This window comes from Triturus cristatus, chromosome 4_1 (genome assembly GCF_964204655.1).
Source record: "Triturus cristatus chromosome 4_1, aTriCri1.1, whole genome shotgun sequence".
In the NCBI taxonomy this organism is placed as follows: domain Eukaryota; kingdom Metazoa; phylum Chordata; class Amphibia; order Caudata; family Salamandridae; genus Triturus; species Triturus cristatus.
Genome location: NC_140585.1, coordinates 992,653,572 through 992,678,142, shown reverse-complemented (window position 1 = coordinate 992,678,142; position 24,571 = coordinate 992,653,572). Strand labels below are relative to the sequence as shown.

General features: G+C 43.0%; 2 protein-coding genes across 6 annotated transcripts in view; one reads left to right on the top strand and one right to left on the bottom strand.

Moving 5' to 3' along the window:
- The window catches only part of CEP290 (centrosomal protein 290), a 1,516,454-nt gene extending 1,514,906 nt beyond the window's left edge, over positions 1 to 1,548 (bottom strand). For all 4 annotated transcript variants that reach the window (XM_085653911.1, XM_085653913.1, XM_085653912.1 and 1 more), the window contains exon 1: positions 1,048 to 1,548. The gene's annotated coding sequence lies outside the window, so the exon portion shown is untranslated. The remainder of the gene's footprint in view (positions 1 to 1,047) is intronic.
- A 48-nt stretch (positions 1,549 to 1,596) lies between these two features.
- The window catches only part of TMTC3 (transmembrane O-mannosyltransferase targeting cadherins 3), a 368,984-nt gene continuing 346,009 nt past the window's right edge, over positions 1,597 to 24,571 (top strand). Inside the window, exon 1 of one of the 2 annotated variants that reach the window (XM_085653910.1) lies at positions 1,597 to 1,741. The gene's annotated coding sequence lies outside the window, so the exon portion shown is untranslated. The remainder of the gene's footprint in view (positions 1,742 to 24,571) is intronic. The other variant, XM_085653909.1, reaches the window with a different exon arrangement.

The following is a 24,571-nucleotide window of genomic DNA, read 5'->3' as shown; positions in this document are numbered from 1 at the left end:
ATCCCTTCATACAACCCAGAGGCGCAACTAGAGCCAAATTTCGGGGGGGGCTGAGCAAAAATTTCGGGGGGGGCTGAACTTTAAGCAATTGGCAGAGTGGAGCTGCAGGGGCTCTTAGAAGGGGTGAAACAACAGCGAGGCCTCATTAACATGCAAATGGTCGTTTAAAGACCTGTGAAGTGCTCGGGTGCGGCTGCTTTTTTGCCCGGGAAGGTGTCTCATCCCGGGCTGCCGCACACGACGGGGGGGGGGGGGGGGGGGGCTGAAGCCCTTTGAGTCCAATGGGTGTTGCGCGCCTGATACAACCACTGATAACAAGCAAGCCACTGGTGTCCCTGCTACCTGGGTCTTCTCCACACACCCTTTACAGATAGAAAACGGAGTTCTTCCACTTAAAGAACACAGGTTCACTGATGTGCAAGTCCTATGGTTAATAACATTCAGACAAATTATCTATACCCCCTTGCCCTGCCACAAGAGGCTCGTGTCATATAAAAACCATGCCACATGGGATGAGGTCAGTTTCCTCCTCGAAATATGTTGACTAAAGTTCCGCGAAGAAGACTTTCCGACAGAAAAAAAAGACATGTTTTTTTTTTCTCTTTTTTACTTCAATGGATCAGTCTTCAAAATCCGTTGTGACTCATTCGGGAACCTACAGGTTGAGAGTTGTGATTTAAACTACTAAATGTATCATTGCTGCTTATTTGAGCTATTATTTTTGTAAAGGGAGGCTTTATTGGTGGGTTTGTAAGCAAACGTTTGGTCATCTCCAACGTTTTCGATCCACTTAAAAGTACTAGTAACGTTCAGATGCTATGAGTCAACAAATCACCCCACGAGAATACTCCTGAATGTCCGCTTTAGTGCCCTGCGTCTAGGATCCTGCTCTCGACATATTCCATACTGTTGCGCCTCTTGACAACCTATGCATTTTGTGTGCCTTGTACGTATCTCCACGGGTGTCACATATATATGCCCATGCACCTTAAGCATGCATGCCAACATTTTCGAATAAGAAGTGATGTTCCCGGACTCAAAACTTACCTTCTTCCTCCGGGTTTGTAATTCCTCCGGGTTTGTAATTATTCGACTGCTTTTGCTTTGAAGATTTGGGTTCGACTCCACCAAATTCACTGTCTAAAGGAGTGTAAACGACTTCGGTAGGCGAGGGCAAGGCGAAGCAATCGGAAGCAAGTTCAAACTGATTGACAGGATTCGGGGCGGCACTAGAAGGCTCAGAGCCGCAGAAATCCTGCAATTGGTTAGAGAAAACGTGGAGCCGAGAAAAAAGGTTATACGATATATACGTCACGTGGGCCAAACGCGTTGCTAGGGAACTTGCTCTAACAGGAACTAATCACTACCAGCGAGCTCCACTTAGTGCACTTTACAACGAATTTGTTTATAGACACGGCTAAATATACCATCAGTGTCTAATTTTTGCTGTTTACGATAGTTGTATGGTATTGCAACGTCATGTCTGAGTTAATTATTTGCACAACAGTGAAGCTTTTGCTTGCCACAAAGCTGCCTCCCTTCTCGCTCACCGTACTGGGATTATAAATGGGCGGAAGTGTCCTGCGTGTAACACGTAAAACGTAATGTGACGTTCCGACGTGCTTGTCACGTGGTGTGAACGCGATTCTTGTCTTTTTACTGTAATATAATGGGATGTAGTCGTTACGGAAGCTAGAGTGGGGCAATTGGATTTTGTAGTCTTGTCATTTGGGGACTAAAGGTAAGCCTGAAGTCGGTGCCTTTTGATCTGGTTCAGGACGTTTGACATTAAAGCAGCATAAATATGTGTTCATTGTGTGTTTTTTTTAAAGAAGTATATTCTCTAATTGTGCGTATTATTGCATTTTGTCCGAAAGAGGTATAATAATGTAGCGTTGTTGTTAGAATTGCCCGAAATGTGTAGAGAAATTAATCTCCGTAGAGTGTGTTAGTAGGACACCGAGAAAGTGCCTAGGCGAGTACTGTCACTGATATACTAGTCTTCCATAGTACTAATTCAAAGAAAATATTTACTTTATTCAGCCATTAAACACCGGTGCTCCGTGTTCTCATGTACCGCTGTATTACATCAAAGTTAAAGTTTCCAGTGTCTTTAAGTGACGATAAAAAACATCTACTCCCAAAAGCGCAGATACATCGAGCTACCTAGCGCTAGGACATTTTTAGCAGCACTTTTAGTTCTTATTTGTATACAGTCTGGGTGACTCATTTTTATATCAAATGCATATTTTGCTACGCTGCTGTTTCTCTAGCCTCTTAAATTTGCAGTGGGTGGAGGAGTGGATTCTGGTTGCAAGTTGAATCTTGCGAGCGTTGCTTTTCACGCCAAGGGTGTGCTTAACAGTAACAAGCCAACGTTGGCAAGTTCGTAGGAGGTTGAGTTAAAATAATGTGCAGTCCTTTTCCCAATTTGATTCGGCGTGGATACATCAAAAGTCCAGTTTTATTTTAGTAGGCATCGACTTGGAGAGCAAATAATCGCATTGGTAGCAGGACTTTCTCCGTATGGTCTTTATGCAGATGCCAGTCACACCAGGGGCTCGGCTCAACTAGACCTGAACTTCGGGGGTGGGCGGGGGCTAACACTTCCAGCCAGGGCTGGTCCCGGTCACACATGCTGCAACAGTCTTTTTTGGAATCCCCCCCCCACCCCCATTTCCTCCTTCTCCATGAATTCCCTCACTACCACTCCCCATCAATACACCTCTCTATAGCACTTTTCTGCCAAATTAAATTTTTTTGTAACGCTACTTATAGTTTACTCACACCAAGTCTGTGATCTGCATGGTACAAGTTCTTTGTAGCAGTCACATTAACCTTCTGCTCTGCATGGGTGGCATGAGTGCCTATGTGAGTGCACGGTGAGCGATTCAAAAGTGTGAGAGTAGGGTAAGAGGAGTGACTGCAGACTGAGTGAGGTGACCATATGAATTTGGCTGCGGATGTAAGTGCAGAGAGGGATAAATGGTTAGTGATGGGCTTGTTTGAGTGAGATTGCAGATTGAGCAGTGAGGAGGACGGGAGAGTGAAGAGTCACATGAGTGCAAGGTGAGTAGTGTGGTCATGTGACTGCAGGGTGAACAGTGCAAGTGCATTGTGAGTGCAGGGTGAATGGTGTTCGTGTAGGGTGATCAGTGTGAGTTCATTGTGATCGCTGTGTCTGCAGGGTGAGCGTGAAAGTGAAATGCGAGAATGAGGAGTGAGTTGTCTGAATGCAGGGTTGAAGTAACTCAGCATGTTATTGACAGAGGCATAGGGGTTCAGATACAAGTTAAACTATTGCTATTATGGCATTAATCAGGGACCGAGGGTGGAGAAAATAAAAAATGGGCTGATCCTGCAGCAAACTTTCAGTTTTATGATTAGGGTAGCCGGCTCATTATTTTGATGTCCCAGACAGTACAAAAATGAGAAGTCACCTAAAGCAGTATTTTCAGCACTTATCTGTGCATACTTCAAACAGCAAATATAAATAGAAAGCACTTTTAATTGTGTTCTAGGGCTGCCTGAATTATCCATGATTGATAATTAAAGGGAACAAAGACAGAAAAGTCACATTACAAATGAATACATACTTTTTTATTTTTATTTATAACCCTATTTAGTGTCAAGAGGAGGTCTTTTCAGTCCTTTTAAACAACACATGGCTGGCATTTTCCTTTTGGCAACCTTACTTTATATTCCTTTTCATGAAAAGCATTCTCACACTACAGCAGTAAATATAAAATACAAATGTAAGGAATAGGCAGAGTGGGGGCCCAGGGGTTACTGGAACCAGAAATAAAAACTAAGCCTCCGTAACCAGTTTACAAAGGTACGTAAATATCCAAATGGTCTTTAGAGACCTGTGAACAACTCAGGTATGCAGGAGATAAAACTCCAGACACTGCCCAGCGGAGCCCACAGCAGCTCGAGCTGCAGCAGCCCAGGCTGAGACACTCGATAGAGGGGTGGCTGAAGCCCCTTTAGCCCTATGGGTGTTGCGCACCTGAGTCACACCGATGCGATGTGGTTATTGTGCATTACAAAATTAACATTCCGTTTCTTATCGTGTTGTTGCGCACATAAATAAAATGCATAGTGCCCAGTAAGTGTACAGCAGCACAGAGAAATCGACTTTCAGCTAAACATGTCTCTGCATCTGAAAGGTGCCTTGACGTCCTTAATCTCATAAGAGGAACTAAACAGCATTTAGTACATAATTTCTAAAAATTACAAAACTGAACCATTGATTAGTTGGACTTGTTATTACACAGGGAGACTCTTGTATCTAGCTTAGGCTGGTATCCCATAGGAAAGCAAAGTAAATGTTTTACTGTGTCAGCTCTAAACCAGAATAAAAGAGAGCGTTCCCAATTCCTTCCTAATTTCTATAGGTAACTAACTAAATTAATCCCCGTGTTTACAGAAACATAATTTTGCAATTGTTGTTTATTGAGATTCGTTGCTGAGCCTCTTCGAATGGAGCTATGCTGACAACATTGCGGACACATGCTTCTTATCAATAGCATCACATGAGGTTGTATCAAAAAATGCATGCAAGAGTCCAATCCATCAAGTGATCCCTCCACATATGCCAACCAAGTAATGGCAACGGCTTTTTCACATGCAAGACAATCAATGATTTTTGCCCTTGTTAATGATGCGTCCTCAGTCAGCCAGATGGAAAGCTACAGCAGATGATGTCTAGTCCAAATAAAATCACTTTAAATAATTAAGACCAAATTAATTACGACAAAATGTGAAGAAGATGTTGAAACAGCCAAAATTCTCCTGCAAACACGATTTCTATCCCTCTTTATTGCTGTACAGTCATTCCCCAACCACCCACCCCATAATATGCAATCAGTGCACATTGTGCAGCAGAAATTTGTAACATCAGAGCCAGTGACCACCGTCTAGAATCTAAAAGGATGCGGGAGACTAAGAAGCGAGCCTGTTTTGCTCTGCTTTGAGTAATATGTAGTGACCAAGAATCTGTCCAGCTGAAAGTGATGTCTAAATAAGAGAAAGATTTTATATGTAATAAGGTATCAGATCCAACTGCAATTTTGGGGACCTGGGATCCCTTTGGTCCACATGTCATTATAAATGACTTGGGGAAACTGGTCAGGAAATCAAGACTAGCCATAAAGTTCTCAAAAGTGTGTACTAGCATGCATAGGGCCTTGGGTTTGCGAGCCATTAAAATCGCGCCGTCCGCCTACAATGCTAGAAGAGGGGTACCATTCATTTTTTGAATATCATGAATGCTGGATATCAATTGGATACTAAGATTGAGATATAAATAATAGGGCCAATTTTCACCCTTGGGGTCCTCCACGCCTAATCTGAATAATGTCTGTCACTTCACCGCACCATACTCTTCCTTCAGTGTTTTGTGTGAAGTGTGGCCAGCGTATGTATGAGTACCTCATCAAGTCCCATTTCTCGAAGCAGTTGCCATAACCTATATCGATTAAAAGAGTCAAAGGCCATGCGAAAGTCCATGAATCTAGATATAAAGGAGACTGCTTAGCTACCGTGTATTTACTAATCATCAAGTTTAGTCCTGCTCCACCGTGCCGATACCAGCCCAAAAGCCATATTGACATGAATTCAAAATGTTATTCTCTTTCACCCAATCTTGAATCCTATTATGAAGAGCCTGTCCATATTTCTTTGCTGGAATGTTGATCAAAGAAATAGGGCGGTAACAATCAGGTTTCGATCAATGGTTACTTGCGATAGAATGGTGCTTTGTGCAGGCAGGCACCTATGTGTAAACCGCAGGACACTTGTTTGATTCACAGCAGGGTCATGCCAGGATTTCATTCTTCTTAGACTGATAAACTAGGTGTTACTTGGTCAACTAATAGAAACACTTCCCAGTTTCAGTGCTACAAAATGGCAAATTATACAGTATCAGGTTCCACATAAGAAAACATGTGATTATATATTTATTGTAAGCAACAAAAAATCCTAGTTTTCAATAGATGTCAGTCATATCTGCAGCAGGTTACAACACATAAGACTCAAAATCTAACAAGGATTGGAAAAGCCAATAGTTCCCACGTTTGCTAGATCTATTGGTTTTTTCGATGTTTTTTAGCCATATTTTAAGTAGCGCATCATGGCTGAAAAAAAAGTGGTATGACACAGTCAAACCTAGTGCTACTAATTGGCTTTGTCATTTTGTACAGCAGTGCAGATGATGTGCAGCATGGTTGACTGTAAAAAAAAAAAAAAAAAAAAGAAGCACCAGGACTTTGATATAAGCGCTCTAAAACATTGACAAAGCCAAATCGCTTCACTCTTCGGAATCAACAATAGGCAAGCAGTGATGGGGATGGGGAGGGAGGACAGGGAAGCAACAGCAACGGGATCCACCAACAACAGTGGGGGAGCAACCAACAATGAAGGGGGAAGCAACAACAATGGGGGAGCAAGCGGCAGGGGAAATGAGTTTGGGGAAAGCAACACTGACAGGAGAAGCAATGACTGTGGGGGAAGCAACAAGAAAAACAATACCTCAAACCAAAGGCGAGCAGTGGAAGGGCACACCAGCAAAAGAAGTTATAAGTGGTCCATGCTACAGGGAAGAGGAAGTGAAGCCAGATGCGCTTACCATAGAGCAGCAAGGAGAGTGACGTTGAAGCCAATCAGTGGTAAGCAATGGGCTGACTTGAAGCCCCCTTTAAGGTAACTGTTGGCCCTGGCCCTTTTTGCAGGGTTTCCCCCAGATATTTGCAGTCTGTTACGGAACCAGTTTTTGTTGGCATTAGGACTCCATGCACTCTACCAATGCAAACCAGTGCTAAGGTGCTTGTGCTCTCACCCTAAAACATGATAAAAGTGGTCTACATCTAATTGACACATTTGATTTACTTGTAAGTCCCTAGTAAATGGTACTGAATGTACATAGGGCATGTACATTTAATGCTACTAGTGGGCCTGCAGCACTCATTGTGACACCCACTGAAGTCACCTTTTAAAGCACATCTCAAGCCTGCCACTGCAGCCCGTAGTGTAGTTTTTAACTTCTATTTCACCGTGGCAAAATAAACCTTTTGCTATGCCTAAACCTTACTTTTTAATACATATGTCACCTTTAAGTTAGGCCCTATAGGCTTTCAGGGCAGGGTGCCTTATATTTAGACAGTAGGACATGTGGGTTTACGTTTTACAGTCCTGGTAGTGAAAAACACCTAAAGCTGTTTTTCACTACTGTAAGGCCTATCCCTCCCACTGAGAAACACTGGGTTACCTAATTAGATTTAATAAGTAATGGGAGCTACATGGACACAACAAGTTCCAGAGGCTTCTCTGCAATGCACAGGTGGCCTGCTGCACTTGACCCGCAGCTAGACCTGCTAGTCTCTGCAGGAGTGAGTAATTGATCCCCAAGAGGTGCCTCGCAAGGTCCTGGAAACATAGTTTGGATCAGAGAGGAGGACTCCTTTCCTAACTGAAGGTTCCATCAATTCTCTGTGGGCCAGTGGTGGCTCGTGCCTGCCCTGCGCTCCATCCTGGTTGGCTTGAAATTGTGACTGTATCCCGGTCCAGTGCAGACCAGATACCCACAACTGGTGTTTTCTGCTTCTTGGCGCTATTTTTACCAAAACCTTTAAAATTTAATATCTCCAGATCTAATTGAATTTTTGTTGTTCTAGTAGCATCTTATTTAATACAATTTACTCTAGTTTTCTTATCGGTTTGGGATTTTTCTTAAGTTGTTTTTTCACTTTATTGCTACATAAATACTTTACACTTTGCCTCCAAGTTAAGTCTGACTGCTTTTGGGCCATGATATCTGAGGGTTAAGCACAGGTTAATTTAGTGACTCTTGTGGGTCATTCTGACAAGGATTGTGGTGGTTTCTTGTATGGGGATTCATCCTCTCCACCCCATAAACCAATAACCCTATTTCATACAGTAACAAAATGTCTTGCAAGTGACGGGCAAGACCTAAAAAGTACTAAAACACACAACAGTTAGAATTATTTTTAAAAAAGATAATGCATTATAACACAATACAAAATTAAGTAATTATACCTATATTATACAGGATGGTGTATCCTGTAATCTTGACGATCATTCACATTTAGATAAGCATTTTGTTTAGCACTATTATGTTTTACTCAGATTCCCCTTAACTGATGTACTTCAGTACACTGACGATATGTCCCACAGTTCACATTGTGCACTCTTTGTACTTGTCATTTTTGTTGAAATCTGTATATTAAATGGGTGGCTAAGCAGAGCTCTTTAGTACACCATATGGTGTTGTCTACTCTGTGCATATATATATTTCCATGTTTGTTTAGTTTGGCCCCCACAACATTCTTTTCCTGAATCAATAACGCTTCTTTTATGTGCTGCTTAGTTGGTACATTTTAAGTACCATTTACACCATTGCAAACCAAATACAGATTAGGAAACACCAAGACCTATAAATACTAGTAGTTCAAACACTTTTTCTTCTTGCATTAAGGGGCTGATGGGAATGCTAGGGACCTCACTACTAAAGATATAGCTACTAGAGGTTAGGATGGCCCCCCAAAAAACTAGCATTGATGACATTTACCGACCTTAATACTCCACATACGAAAATAACTGGTGGCCTCAAAGCTAGATGGAGAAAGGCATATGACCGAAAGAAAATGTGTTATGGTAGGAAGCAAGTGCCTACACCCTGAGAATTATCAGCAATATATGACTTACACTTGGTCCAATTGATAAATCTCCAGACATTGTACTACAGAAGGGTTCAGCTGTGGATATTTGGGTGAACTAATATCGAAATGTTCTTATGGGGCTGTGGCCAAGAGAGTACTTTTATCCACACACCGTGATCATTTCTAGAGATATACTGGCAGTAAGTTGGTAGTAAGCTGGAGGGGACGTACCAAAGAGAGATATAGCCGTATGATGGGCAGCCCATCACCAGCAGCCATTATGGAATGGACCCACAGTATGGACTGATATTTGGCAGCGGCCATGGTGGAATGTAAAGGGTGGGGCTTTCCAAAGATATATTTTTTAATGGTGGATGTTTGAAGAACATAATGAACTTGGTGAAATGGGGAGAGCAAGTCAAGGAGAACAGGTAGCAATGCACAATAGTGCAGCTAGCAAAATGATTACTCATTGCAAGAACTCAAAAACTACCCTGTAACGAATATTTTGTAACTGAAACCTCTTATAAGTGTACATGCGGATGATCATACCGTATTGCCTGCATTAGTCCCATATTTGGTCATAACTAATATGTACATCTTGCAAAGACTCCACATTTTCCATTTGCAGTTTTGGCACAAAAAGTTTCCAATTGTTTAAATTAACCGGAAAAAATTAACAAAATTCAAAAAAAATTGTCTTCATCCTTTAAACTATGAAACCCTTCATTAAAGATCACTTAACTTGATTTGTTGTGTACATCCTCGGATACTACTCGAAATTTGGTAAATATAGCAAACTTTTAGCCAAAAATGGAGTTTCAATTCCCCCTATATTCACTGAAAAGACACAGTAAAAACCAGAGCTATGGTTCTGGCTTGAACGTGTAACATCACTGGTATTCACCAGTTTTAGTTAACAATGCACACAGTTTTCAAAATGTGCGCCACCTGCCATGTTGTTCTCTTGAAAGCTTTTTTTATTTGGTTTTGTTCTGTTGGCTAATAGAGTTTTGTACTCACGGAGGTGTGTGAGGTGTGTGTTTTGTGTACTCTGTTAACCATTAATTGCTAATTTCAATGGTCTTCTGCATTTTAGCCAGAACCATAACTTCGTTTTTTCAATGTTCATGTCCATAGTAAAAAAGATACATTGTAGCAAACTGTGTACTACATATTAGACAAGGGTGTGCAAAATAGTAATAGGGTCTATTGCATCTCATTTTTAAACTTCAATGCTTTACAGAGTACTAAACTGGCAAAGTCTGTTTTTTAATTAATTAATTGTAATTTTTTAATTTTTTTTTTTTTTAATGAAAAGCAGCAAAGGAGCCCTGTGTGACAGGAGATACATTTTAATGCTGCATATGACCATGAGCATGCTGAACTCCTTTTGCAACTTAAAGTTCTGCTGAACAGCAGTTCCCCTCTTTTTCATTAAAACCAGAAGCTGTGATGCAGGAATTCTTTTAATAGGAAATGCAAAGAATGTAGCTCATTGGGTGGTGATTATCGTGTTGTAAGTGTCAAAATTGGACAGATGTCAACATCTAAAATATCGGATCATTGACCTCTTTGGTGTATTTCTTGGCCACTGCCATTCTTCTTCATGGCCCACCCATACTTCTTCATGGCCCTCCTAGATCAAATATCCTGGATCCGGGCCTGGAAGGAAAGTCTGCAGTTGCGTGGTACTTGCCATTCCCATCCACCCCATGTTTGCTGTGTATTGCAAAATTAGCATGTGGTTCTTTCTTTTGGCTGCACACGCAAAGTCCTTTCTTGGCCGCCAGAGTCTGTCTTTTCAATTTAACCCCATTCCCAGGCCTTAAACTCCCCTTTTATTGAATTTAAGCACCTCTAAGGTAGACTCTAGGTAGCCCATAGAGCAGGGTAGATTTAATTAAAAGGTTGGGCATAGATTGTTAAGTTGTTTGTATGTTCTGGTACTGTGAGGCCATTTGCTTGTCTATCTGCTCAAGGTGCATTGCCAGTGAACCTGACATTGTGGCAGCTTACGCTATGTTCTTCTCCGCAGCAGCAAATCCTGATCAGAGGTCCTTGTCCAAAGGGATATCCTGTCTCGTTGAACTCTAGTCCGCTACAGCCTCTTGCTTCTTCCACTTCTCCTTCTTTTCCCCTCCTTCCTTCTCACTTCTCCTTTTTCTCCATCCTTCTCACTTCTTCTTTTTCTCTTCCCTTCTTCTCCATCCTTCTCACTTCTTGTGTCAATTGTCCTTTCCCTGTCCCCCACACCATGTTGGGCCAGATGTGGGGTAAATCCTCCAATCTGCCCATTGGCCGGAGTAGAACAACTTTTTTCCCTATAGGAGTTGGTGGTGTAGCCTGATGCCAGGATGGTCCAGCTCCATTAATTTCATTAGTAACGAGAAACAGCCCTGGTAGTGTCTAGGTGCCTTTCTTCCCCACTTGGGTGGGTATATTGAGGGTAATCTCCCTAATATATGGCCAGTGAGGGGCAGAAAGACTGTTGAGGGATCTTGAAGAGTGGGGGCAGTAATAATCAATGTTAGGGTGGTGGCAACTCCCCCCCCCCCCCCCCCCCTTTTCAAATCCCTGGCGGCCTGGTGGGTGGATCTCTGCTGGGGATAGCTCTCCTGTAGCAACCCGCAAGCAGGGATCCACTAGAGATAGTCACCAGCTTGGGACTTAGGCCAAAAAAGGAAAGGCTATTGTTAGGTTTACATTTGTTAGTGTTTGGACTTGGCGTTCATGTCATCCATACTCCATATAGGATCTGAACGCCACCTCCAGTTCACTAAAGGAGTTAAAGAACTGCCTTCTCTTTGTGGTGTCATTCAAATGAACTGCAAATTATGATTCGCCATATGATGATGATGATTCTACACCCAGCAAGAATCCGATTTGTGCTGGCCTGAGGATCTTAGTAACATTACATGCTGAGGTCATAGGTGACTACAAATATGGCAGAAGGTCACCATTCCTTGTCCATGAGCATCTTGTAGATTTCTTATCAGAGGATTACAAAGTGAATAAACAACATAGCCAAACCTCTGGACGCCATATAGCAATGTTAAGTTGCTCTAACCAGCAGTAAAATACGTTGGGTTTTTTACCACTGCAGAGTTGATCTGTCACTGATCTGGCCTCATCTGGATCACTGAATTCAGTTCTGGAATGGTGATCTTGAATATTGTTTTGTTATTTATTCCTTGGGCCACTCCATTTGTATTATGTCCTATTTTGGAGACCATGTTTCAAATGTTGTGTGCAGTTCTCAAGCCGGGTCCTGTATTTTGTGTTAATTGCTGGAGGCAATATGTGGAGCATTGAGGCCGTTTTTGGATGGTTTTACTGGAACAAGTTGCTTCATTCAGAAGGCCGCCTCTTGCTGTGAAGTCCAGTTCTGCAACCACCCTTGATTGGTTGGTATATCTGGTCCATTGCCTTGTGTTTGGATTCCATATTTGTATTGCTGTCTTATGTTCTGCTGGCCAACTCTTTCCAATTGGATCCAGCTCTCAAAGCCACATTTGAGGTGCTGCAGGAAATTGTTTTTTTTCATTGATGGTTGAGTTTGTGTGGTTATGAGAGTGAACATCGATCTGTGATTTAGTAGAGAAGTGGGTGAGTTGGATAACGTGGATGAGTGGCTGCAACAATGGGTAGGTGAAGATCTCTGCGGGAGACGTCTATTACAATGCAGTAATGCCTTTACAACACAACACCTTGACAGCGCAACTTCTACAACACAGGTGACATTACATCGCATGCCATTAGAAAGCATTTGCCATTACAGCGCATGCCATTACAACGCATAGTTAGGTAAGTAATCATTTTAATTAATGTAAGTTGTTTTAGTTGTTAAAGTATGTGTTGTAATGGTTTGCCTTGTATCCTCCTATATTCATCTCTGCCTTTAAAAGCTTCAGTTTAGAGTTGTGTAATCGATACCATGTTGCCATAGCAGCTAACAGTTGTTTTCTGTAACAAAAAGGTGTCAGCAGTAGCAGCAAAGCCAACATGTATGCAAACCCTATACATAGCTGCATCATTGAAATTGAAATCATCATTGAAAGGCTATTCGTGCGAAGTGATCTTGTTCTTCAGAACACATAATTTTAGCCTAGGGTAGCTGTTCTGCAGATCCTGGCTAATGTTTAAGTGGAGTGTACAAGCTTCTTTGTTTGAAAGAACATCGCACAGCAAGGAGTTTGAATGGCTTTTCAGAGCATGGTGAAGCCATTGGCATACAAGTGACTTGGAGCATGAACAATAGATAACCAGAAGAGGCAGCAGTGGTAGGAGGTAAGCGATGCAACAGGAATGCGAGAAAATTTCGGGCAGTGCTGTGACCAAGCAACAAGAATGACTTGGCAGTGAGGAGTGGTTGTTGATTAACAATGAGCAGGACTAGAATGTGAGAATAACTGAAGCTGTTTATACATGATTTTAGTTGAATTTGTTTCAACGTTGCTGGTATACTTGCCTTCCTATGAAGACTTGATTTGAATATGACGATCAGTATTTATTTTATTTTTCAGTGCACCAGAATATATTTGAGGGCTTTACAAAGAACAGGAATTACGTATATATGAGATTTTGCAGAAGAAATAAACTTAGAGAAGATGGTTTAGGAAGTAAACATAGAGGATGGAGGTCAGGTTTGTAGCATGGTTAACAGATCAAGAAGGGAGGGAGATGAGGAACGGGGAAAGAGAGAATAGAAAGTTAGAATGGACATTAAAATATAGCTTTGTCCATGGTTTTAAAGCATCCCTATTAAGTGGATTGCCAGTTCTAGGACGTTCTTCACCCAGATGTTTTCTTAACAGGTAGATTTTAAGCCCTTTCCAGAAGGAAATAATGCCAGAAGCCATACTTAGTTTGGTCGTTAGTGGGTTCCATATGACAGGTGCAGATCCAGAAAGGTGTGTCTTTGTGCTACTGTTGTTCTGAAATCGAGGGAATCGAGAGTGAGAGACTCTTTCATTTGGGGTATTCTGGTGCCCCCTGAAATTATCAGTTAATCTGCTTAATAATTCCCTATCGAAGATCTTAGATGGGAGACAGCAAAGTGTTAACTGTATCTGTGCTAAGGGGAGCAGTAGAGATGAGATGTGATCGAACTTTCTTTTTCTCTGTGCTCAATCATGTTGTGGCATGCAGTATGCTTCGTACCATGCAATAGGCACTATTTTCTTTGACAGAGGCAGAAAATGTGAAATGTACCTTTCCTTTCTGATTTAGTGTCCGTTATCTTTTGAGTTCAGTGCAACAGTTAACAATACCCCCAAGCCCTTGGCAAAAAAAAACAAGCTTTGACAAAGCCTATATACCTGGCTTTCCTTTTGAGTCCTTACTAATACATTGAAGAAAAGTGTGCCACAGTGAACAGAACGAAACGCAAAAGATTTCTTTCTGTAAATATTGCATCTATAAAATGGAGGAGGAGGAGTTGGCCTAACGGCTATGGCGCTCGACCTCTGACCTGGGGAACTGGGTTCGAGTCTCGGTAATGACGCTGAACATCCTGTGATTTTGGGCAAATCACTTAATCTCCCCGTGCCTAACAAAAAATGAATGTGTGTCCTCCTGTAACGTAACTGGTGCTATGTAAAGCACTCGGATACCTGATTGGATTCGGATGAAGTTTGCACTATATAAAACTCTGCAAAAAAAAAAAAGAAATGACGAAATTGAAGTGTTGTTTTCCAGTGTGCTTTTGAGATCAAATAGTCCCACCTGCATGCAGGTACTTCATTGGTGATAGACACCAACTGATGTTGGAGTATCATTCTAAGTGGTTGTGTAGGTACATGAGTTTCTGTATGGGTGAGTGATTTGTTGTCTGAGTATGTGTATGGATGTACCAATGTCTGGTGGATGGGTGAGGGTGTGTGTGTAACTGCCTGTATGGATGAGTCAGTGGCTGTGTGTGTGTGTGTGTGTGTGTGTGTGTGTGTGTGAGGCTGTATGGGTGAGCGAGTGTAAGGGGCTGTATGGGTGAGCAAGTGTAAGGGGCTGTATGGGTGAGCAAGTGTAAGGGGCTGTATGGGTGAGCGAGTGTGTGTTTGGCTGTGTTGGTGAGTGAATGGATGTATCAGTGGTGGTATATGGGGGTAACTGCATATGTGAAAAGCAATATAGGTGAGTGTTGGAGTATATGAGTGACAGTGATTGTGAGAGTGGCCATATGGGTGAGTGTGTGCTTGTGTCAGTGACTGTATAGGTGAGTGAGTATGTGTTAGTATCTGTATAAATATATGAGTGGATGTGTGTATGGGTGAGTAAATGGCTGTGTGATTGAGGCTGTAGGTGAGTAAATAGATATGTGAGTAGCTCAATAAGTGAGTGACTGACTGTGTATGAGTGGCTGTATTGGTGTATGAGTGGATATATGAGTGGCTGTATTAGTAAGTGAGTGTGTGTGTGTGTGTAGTCCTATGAATCAGTGAGTGGGTGTGTGGGTATGGGTGTGTCAATGGTTTTGAAAATGGTAGCGTGGAAGTTGGAGTGGGTGTATGAAAGGATATAGTGGGGTGTGAGTGGGTTCGTAAGATTCTGTACATGATGTTATTAGTGATGTCACTGAACAGGTCATAGGTGATGTAATATGTGAGGTCATAAGCAGTGCATTGCGGGAGCGCCAGTTATAGTTGGTTCAGCTAACTATAACTGCTACATTTCTCTGGTTTGGTGCGTGTGAAATATGAGCCTAACTATAACGTCCCTGTAACCTTTAATTTTTTCCAGGGAATTTCTAGTTTTTTTAAAAATAGCTAATTCCTAACTATAACGTACCTGTAACCTTTGGTCTTTTCAGTGAATTTCTATGGTTTTTTTAAGTAGCAGTGGTGTTTGCAGAATGGTGTGGAAACGGGGTGGGGTCTCTGACTAACTCTCAAAAATCCTGCTGTGTAAGACTTACAGAAATTTCCAGGAGGGCTTCTTCGTTCCCAAGGTGCCTTAGCATCCAAGAGTGCTTCACTCTCCAACAGGAAGTGTACCAGGAGACATGTTTGCAGAGTGGTGCAGAAAGGTAACGTGGCCTCTAAAGGCCTCATAGCAAACTGACTGTGTGGGACTTGCTGGAGACAACAGGAGGGCTAGTTTGCTCCCAATGACCCTCAATAGCCAAGGGGACTTCACCCCCCAACTAGTACTGTGTCAGGAGGTGCGTTTGTAGAGTGGTGGAGAAAGGACATCCTTGATGATTGCACAGGTAGTGCCTGTATGATGCTATGAGTGCCATTGCCAAGGACACACTGCGAATACCGGTTGTTTTTGACAAAGTGTAAAACACATATATAGACATATCTTACATAACGTTTCACTGTAGCTATTAGTAATATACTAATTTAAACTTCCCCCTTTGAATATATTTGTTGAAATAACTACATCAAAAATGCATTTTCCTTCTACACAACAACACCAAAGGTCGTAATGACATCAATAGTCACAAATACAAATAAAATGTAAAAGCAGATATTCAAACATATTTTACACACAGTTTGAGTCTAGCTGCTTAGTAACATAATTGTTTAACTTTATTTTAACAACACATTTAACAAAACCAACAATTTCAAAAAATATCTTTCAACATCTGAACTTGCGAATAGAACATAACTACAAAACACCCATAAAACTGCCCATTCTTACCCAAACTCAACAGGAATCAAAAACTGCCCCAAAACGAGTACAATGCACACACTGTGAAAAGATACACTCTAGAGAGACGGATACAAAATATTTATGTGGGATGGCGTCCATGGTGTATCATCTTAAACCCTAACAGAGAAAACCTCTCTAACTAGCAATCAAGTAGAGGGAGCTGGAGGACCATCTACCTCCGTGGCACCAGCAACAACAATTCCAGGCAAGAAAGTCCCTTCAGAGGTGCAGACTACTGCAACAGATATAGCTCCGGAGTTTTCAGGAATGGCCACATATTGTATGGACTGTACTGTTGTTATAACTGCTGGTGAGCAATGTGTTACAGCTATTCCCAATGCTGTAAAAAATCGTACATGCTAATTTCCCCCTTTTTAATATTTTTTGCACATCTCCGTGCACATTTTTCGAATTCTTCCTGTCCCAGTTGCTATTTTTGTTACCATAAAAAAGAACAAAAACATTTTCCAACTTTACAAAACCACAAAAAAAAAGATTTAAAAAACAAAACAGAAAATCATGTCACTGGGAAATAAAGGAATGTCATTGGATAATACACTTTTCAACTAATCCAATAATTAGAATATGCCCATTTATCTATCTTGAAATTTTTTTAAGAGGGAGAGCTTGGTGAGTTTCCCAGGGATCCAAAGAGATGAAAGGCTGATAATGGGTCAAAAGAGGGAAGCAGTGGGGATGTTTGAAAGAGGAGTGGCGCGGGGCGAGCTAAAAAGGACACATAATTACTGATAGGCTGGAGGGCGAGAGACAGATGCAGATCTGCTAAGGAGTGCGGCATTAAGGCGAAACCCAGGGAGCGGGAGAAGGAGCCAGGTATCCGGAGACAGAGAAACCGAGAATAGGTTTTATCTGAGTCCTGTGCTGACGTGTCCCAGAAACCAAGGCGGCTTCTGCGCCCAGCCCATGAGTCACAACCCCAGCTTCACTCGGAGGAGCTGCGGGAGAGCTTGGGCAGGCTGCGAGAGCGCACGGCGCGCAGGTGCCTGGGCCGTGCAGCACAAGAGTGTGCATACACCTCCACAGCGGCAGCCTGGGCGCCATCTTGTTACCCTGGCTCTGTGTGAAATAGCACGACCGGGTTATAAATCTGTGTCATTCCATCATACTAATTATATGTACATGAAATACAGAGATGTAGCATATAACACACTATAAAATGGCACACAAGGATTTGTCATATAGAATTCTAGCAACGATCAATAAATATTATAAATGTATATATCTTTGTGTTGTCGCCCGCTTTGCCACGTTGAGTGATTCTGGGCACATATATCACTAGCGTTGCGGCGTGAAGGCACGTTACGTGCAAATATATGTAAAAATGTTTGTGCAGATGGGAGGCCTATGCTAATGGATGCAGAAAGGAAGGGGAGAGCAGGGATGGAATGATTTGAAGAATAAAAGAAGGGAGGGTGGATGAGGAGGAGAAGGGAGAAGAGGATGGGAGATGGGGAAGACGGAATAATGAAGGGAAAGCGAGGAAAGATAGCAGTGAAAGAGTAAGAAAGAAAAATAGGAGACAAGAATAGATGAACTGGGATAAAAGAGGAAAATAGGGGGTGAAGGTGGGTGGAAGGAACGGAGGGGAGGAGGGAAGGAATAAACAAGCGCAGCCGAAGCGACATAAACCCTCAAGGAACGATCCCTGTTACTGCGATCACTACAGCTACCACCGTGATTACTTCTACCCTCACACTTAGTTTTTATCAGCGTTGATGGTATTATACACTATCTAAGGCACTTTTTATGTAACCGACAGGCTAAATAGCCTATGCATGCAAGCGACCTTGGGGCAGCCTTTAAGTGGACTCCCATTAGAGCGGCACCATATGTACGACTTCCCGTGTTGGTGGCCAAGCCCACTGGTGATTTTAAACGGCACATTTCCACCCACTTGCGCTCTGGATACAGGGTAACAGAACTTAATAAATAAATAGATAACACATAATACATTACAATTACAAGATAAAAGATAATTAAATTCCATATACTGTCATGTATCTAGAAAACCTTAAGAACAGTTAAAAGAGGAGAGACAGCACGGTGAAACAGATCATATTTAAAAAGTACATCTTAGGATTAGGTAGCAGCAATAGTTTTATTTAAAGTGCGAGTGCGTATGATCCAGGACCAGCCCAGGAATTTGGCAACTGCTATAGCTATACTAGGACTACAATCAGACCCTAGGATTCTCAGCGCAACAGCACATCTCCGGGCACCCAACAAAATACAAATCGGCCTCAGCCATCTCCGCCGTGGGGCCGCATATAACGGACAAACAAAAAATACATGGGGAATGGTCTCAGCCATTGCCATACAGCAGTGGCATTTGTCATCAGTTCTAGAAGCCCATTTACAGGTAAAGGTCTTGATGGGTAGACTACCTTTCCTGAACTGAAAATAAAGTTTTCGGTCAAAGGGCCTCTCAATCAAATCCCAGTAGGCCTCACACACTGGCCACGATTTAGAATCCAGAAAGCGACCTGTTAGGCTAGTTGAAATACTGGAGTGAACTACAGATGCATAAACCATTTCCCAGTATTTCTGTTTCAGTTGCACCTTTGATGGGAAGACTGCCGTCTCAGGGTTGTCCCAATGTGTCTCTAGATCCAGTTTAATGAGTAGGGACCTGATCTCTTTTAGCCAACCTACTCTATGGAAGCAGTCCCGTAAGATCACATCCTTAAAACCCAGGGCATATTGCGCAAGTTCCGGAGTGACCCAGAGACGTCTCCAATAAAGGAGTGGCTGTAACTTTGCTAGGTCCGCTATATTTTTCCTCCCTAGGTCTAGGTGAAGCGGGATCGTAGGAGTGCTTTGTGGGACGCTAGCAAGGTTACGTAAACATTTTTTTCTAATCTTACTCGCTGTTTTATATCGTTAAATCCCCAGAGCTCAGCTCCATAAAGGGCCGAGCTCACCGCTTTAGCGTTATAAATTTCTAGGGCAGGAGTGACTGGTTTTGTAAAAGAGGACTTGTATTTCTTGGTCAAACACCCTATATGATGGTGTAGTTTTAGGGCTGTAAGATCCAAGTGGTGATTCCAACCCAAGTCCTTCTGGAGGGAGATACCAAGGTACGTAAACGCACTCACCTGTTCTAGGGGCACATTATTTAATAAAATACTGCCTCTAAAAGATTTATGCTGATTAAAAGCCATGAACTTGGTTTTTGAAGTGTTTATTTCTAGCCCTCTTAAAGAACAAAATTCTCCAAATGCATTAATGGCCTTCTGGAGGCCGCTCGGTGTCCTGGAGATGAGCAAAGTATCGTCCGCAAACATGAGGACAGGGACATGATTGCCAGCCAGTAGGGGAGCATCAGTGGGGGTCATCGAAAGGTACTCAACTACCCCGTTGATGTACAAAGAGAACAGGGTAGGAGCCAACCCCTGTCGGACACCACACACAACAGGGAAGGAGTCGGTAACCTCCCCCTGCGCCCCCCATCTAACTTTTGCAAAATTGCCCTCCTGTAAGCGAGCGAGAAGTGTTATCAATTCCGGAGCCATCCCCAGGTCACCAAGCACACCCCACAATTTCCTCCGAGGGACCAGATCAAACGCTGATTTAAGATCTACGAAGACAGCGTAGAGTGACCCCCCATTCAGGACCACATTCCTCCAGTAAATAGTTAAAAACCGAAAAATTTGGTCTGTGGTTCTGGTACAGGAACGAAATCCCGCTTGAAATGGGGACAGAATGTTAGCATCCTCTACCCAGGTCTGTACTTTTCCTAACACTAAATGACCCATAACCTTTTGTATTGAATCAATAAGACTTATGGGCCTGTAGTTACTGGGGAGGGATTTGTCTCCTTTCTTAAAAACAGGAATTATCTCAGCACCTTTCCAAGATGGGGGCACTGGAGCTCCATTAGCCACTGCATTAGCAAGAAGGGCTATGTACTGACACCAGGTTGGCTTATCACTGAGAAATACATCGGCCGGAATTCCATCCATACCTGGAGCTCTTCCCCTTGCCACACAATCAAGTGCTACCTCAACATCCTTGATAAAAAACACTGTGCCAGAATAAAATTTTAAAAAATGTGATGGTAGATCCTCCCCAGTTGCGCTACCAGCGTACTGGGGTCTAAAAAATTCAACCCATTGTGCCTGAGGAACATTATTCTGGGGGGGTTCCGGACGCCCACCCCTGTCCCAGTTGACAATGCTCCAGAAAATTCTCGAATCCTTTGCTGCGCAGGCACTTCTCAGATCCTGCCACCATGCTTGGTCCCAGTCTTTTTTTGCTTTTTTTTGCACATCCCTATAATGGTCCCTTGCACCTCTTACCCCCAAGTGGTCTCTTGATCTTAAAGCTTCACTCAGCTTCTGGCGAGCCACTCTACATGTAGTATTAAACCATCTAGCGTCGTTAGTTTTTGAAACCTGTCTCCCTGGCTTCACATCCTTTAAGAAGTATGTTTTCAAGTTATCAAATAGACTAGTATGGGCTTCTATCACAATTTGTGGGAATTCTACACTAGAGACTCTTGACATAAGAAAGTCGGTGCTCTTAACTACTGCAACTTTAAGGGCTTCCAACTTTTCAGGATGTTCAACTATTTTGTTCCATTTTACATGGCGTTTGTCATTTGCGATCACTAAATCCGAGGATATAGTTCCCTCAGCTTGGGTCACGTCTCCCTCCCTAATCGTGGCCCAGAAATCAATACATAGGGGATTGTGATCACTTTCAAGCCGTCATGTTACCTTCATGTCATCAAGTCTATGCCATATCCTAAGATCAATATATAGTCGATACGGCTAGTAGAGCGCCCATTATCAAAGGTAGTTACTCCTTTCGAATCTGATCTGGTACGCCCATTTGCAGCCCTGAGGCCTCTTTCAAGACACAACGCCTTAAGTTGGATTGCAACATTTGACCATCTTTTAACAGGGGGTAAATCAAGCCTTGGGATTCCCCATCTAAGGTCCTGTTCTATTGATAACTCCTGCACCTCGTTGCCCAATGGTTCAAATGTAGTGTTAAAATCCCCTGCTACAATAGGAATAATATGAACGGGAAGATTTTCTAATTGTAAGTCCAGAGATGTTATAGTCTCTGAACTTTGTCCTCCCCTCTGATCCCTAGCATACACATTAAAAATAGCAAGGGTACTCTCATTAGCCCTACTGAGTTTCAACACTAAAATATCTTTATCAGAGGATTTTAACAATACTACACAACAGCCTAGGTTTTGCCGAACCCAGGCCACAAGGCCACCTACAGGACGCCCTTTAGGGTTTTTTTTTGCAGGGATGTAAAAGTTAAGGTATCCAGCCCTAAAAACAGGATCAACAGCCCAAGACTCCTGAAATAGACAAATGTCGTATTTGTCTATAAAGTTGCCCCAGTCAGGAGACAACATTTTCTGGACAATACCTGCGATGTTCCATGATATCAAGGATATTTTGCTACCACTATTAGAAGTATTTTGTAAGGGCTTTCCCCTTACTATTGCCATAGGATTATTTATTATGTTGCCAAAGGGGATGATTTGTTCAATTGGCCTATTACAAACAGATGCCAATATTTGATGGTTACTCGTGGAGGTATACGTAAGAACTCGGGCATTAGTACAGGCAATTGTTTCATCTAGAGTTCTGTCTCCAATCAGCATGTTTTCTTGGGGGTGTGTTAGAACAGGGTAGTTATCACTCCCCCTATGTCAATCACATTCCTCCAGATCGGTCAAGGCGATAAATCTATTTTTTAGCCTAAGATCACTAGAAAAACTTGAGAGTGCCCTCCTACCAGTAACTATATTTAGGCCATTAGATGACTTTTTGCGTCACGTTTCGTTTTAGGGATCTGGGATTACCGATAAAAAATTCCAATGTAAGTGGGATTATACCAGAGTCCCTTTTCTGAGGTGGCAATAGGTTGGCAAGAACATTAGGTAATACATACATAGTAGCAAAATTAATGGCAACACAATCTCCCCCAAATTTTTTCACGTTATTTCCTAGCCATGGAACACGTCTGGCCATTATAATTTCTCTTGCCAGTTGTTGTTGGCCACCCACTCCTCCAATGTTCATGTTCCTACTAAGCCAATGTAATGCTTTATCCATCAGCGCAGTTGTTGACTCTGCTTGACCCGGTCTTAGATGGGGGACATTGACAAGAACAAGAACCAAAGGAATGGCCTCTCTGGCAAACGGGAGCCCTTTCCCTGGGAAGGTTTTTTTTACATTCATAGTAGGAGTAGGCTCGATAGGGGGAAGTTCGTTATTATGAACATTAGCAATTTGGCAATTTTGGGTAAGCATAGTTGATGTTGGAATCAAAGTGTGAGTGGAAAAGCCTGCCGCCGCTGGGAGGGGCAAATAAACACCATTAGAGGGAGCTTCCTTCATTAACACAGGCACAGAGCACTGAGGTTGGTCGGGGATTCTTGTTTCCGACAACACCAAGGTAGAAGGTTGCACAATTGTTGTCATGGCGCTAAGCTTCGCTTCCAATATAGAAAATCTATCTTCGATAGATATCAATCTGTCAGTAATGGGGGCCAATATAACATCCAATTTATTCTTTATTGCTGCCCAGAGTTTGTTAGATAAAACCTCCACCCGAGGCTGGGGGCCCGAGCCTGATTTAGTAATTCGTCCCGAAGTCTGTTTCTTAGATCGTACAGCGAGAGCCGGGCCCCCAGCTCTTGTGCGTCTTGTCTGGATTGAAACCGGGGGGGAGGGAGAGACCTCTACAACCAGGGGCTCTTGAATATAAATTGGGGAGGTGGACACAGGATGCTCAATAGTGTTTGGGGGGGAAGTCATGAGTTCTAGCTGATCTTCTAGATCCCTGGAAATGCCTGGTGATTGTTGCTGTGTTTGTACGTCTGGGGTATCAAGGGTCTCGTGGATGAGGGCTGTTGTCTTATTCCCTATCCCCATCGACAAGCGCCTTTCAGTTCTTTCTATTTCTTCAGTCAGGACACTAGCAGCTCTGACTAAATATGAGTCCAGGGTTGCCCCTACCACCCCATTTGGTTTGGCTCCAGTGGACTTCTTTTTCACCATGGTTACACCTAACAAACGCCACTAAGCACAGTACCTTGTCTTTACGCAGATTACAGAGAGCAGGCCCAGCCCGGCCTCTTCCGGCCCCTGACGGCCCGCCCTTTGCCCGGGTTAGCCCGGCGCTGCCCGCGCGCGGTCCCGCGACGCGGGGGTTGGGGTTACTTTTGTAGCGCCTGCGGGCGCGAAATCCGTCGCTTCCGCTTCCGGGGTATTAAGGCAAGGGATCTTGGGTGGTGTAGTCTTTATCTCCCCCCACACAGCGGCCGCGATGTCCAGCGGCGGCGGGAGGGAGAAAGAACGAGCAGCAAAGAGCGCAACAGCCCCACAAGCCTCAGAGGAGCACAGGTAAGCACAGGGACACTAGCACAGTCGGTCCGTTCGTGCCAGGAATTGGGGCAATCATATTCCTCAAATGAGGTGAGTTTGTCTGTCGGGGGTAGAAGAGGGACACATGCGGTGATAGAATGCGAGGGGGGGAACACCATCACTCCTGGCAAGACTATTCACCACCAGTAAATGTAACATCACGTGGCTTAGCCACACAATGTTTTGGTTTGCATTTGATGATGAGCTGATGTAACTGCAGTATAACAATGTGGCACGCAACACTATGCAGCATAACAACGTGGCAAGCCACACATTGTTTTGAAATGTATGTACGTACAGTAGCCTATTTTAAGCCGTGTTGTCTTCACCTGTGTCTAGAGCTTACAACATCCAATATCCCCCTGTCTGTAATTGGTCTTCCTTCCCCTCCCCTCCCCTCCTTTCCCTTCCTCTCCCTTCCTCTCATTCTTGTCCCGGACTCATGGTTTAACTAGACTTATGAGATCTGACAACGTAACCATTAAATGTCTGTTTTTACCTCTCCAGGTGCCTTTCCACAAGAAGGTAGACCAATGTTAACCTCTCACACTTTTACACATTTGGAATCCAGACTACAGTGGAAGTGACCTTTTTGCAGTACCCAGTAATAGCCTCCCGTTACGAGTAGTAGATGTATCTTCGGTCCTGAAGAAATGCCGAGATCCGTTTGGACGCTATAGGGCATGAAACATGTCGACCACCCGCACACCACACACATTTCTCCAGACCGAAGCGGGTATATTCTCCCCCCCTTCAGTCCACAACTTAAGTCAATTTTTTTAACACAGAATAAAATGACCCTTGGAGTCTCGTGCAGCT